Consider the following 587-nt stretch of genomic DNA (forward strand, 5'->3'; position numbering starts at 1 on the left):
TTAGGATATTCTCAAGGTCACAGACTATTACCTCAGCTGTGTCCTGTCTACTAATGAGCCCATCAAAGGCAATCTCCATTTCTCCTATAGTGTTTTTCTTCTCTAGAATTTCCTTTTTATTATTTCTTAGAATTTTCATCTCTCTGCTTGCATTATCCATCTGTTCTTGTTTGTTATCTACTTTTTCCATTAAATCCCATAGCACATTAATTATAGTTTTTTAAAAATTCCCAGGGTGATAATTACAACATTCCTGCCATACTATACTCTGATTCTGAAGTTGTTTAGTCTCTTCAAACTGTGTTTTTTGCCCTTAATTTTTTATTGAAAGGTGGACATGATGTACTGGCTAAGAGGAACTGCAGTAAGTAGGCCTGTCTGGCTGGTAAGGGGATCTGAACCTGTGACCTTGCTGTCATAAGGCTGCATTCTAACCAAATGAGCTAACCGGCCAGCCCTCGGCCTTTAGTAATGTGATGGTAAGTTGTGGAGGGGAAGAGAAGCAGTCTGTAGTTCTATGGTTAGATCTAAGATTTTTGGTGAGCCTGTGTCCTGGGCCACGATCTCCACCAGTCCCTCTCTGTCTC

This window comes from Galeopterus variegatus, unplaced genomic scaffold, assembly GCF_000696425.1.
Source record: "Galeopterus variegatus unplaced genomic scaffold, G_variegatus-3.0.2 Scaffold191, whole genome shotgun sequence".
Lineage (NCBI taxonomy): Eukaryota > Metazoa > Chordata > Mammalia > Dermoptera > Cynocephalidae > Galeopterus > Galeopterus variegatus.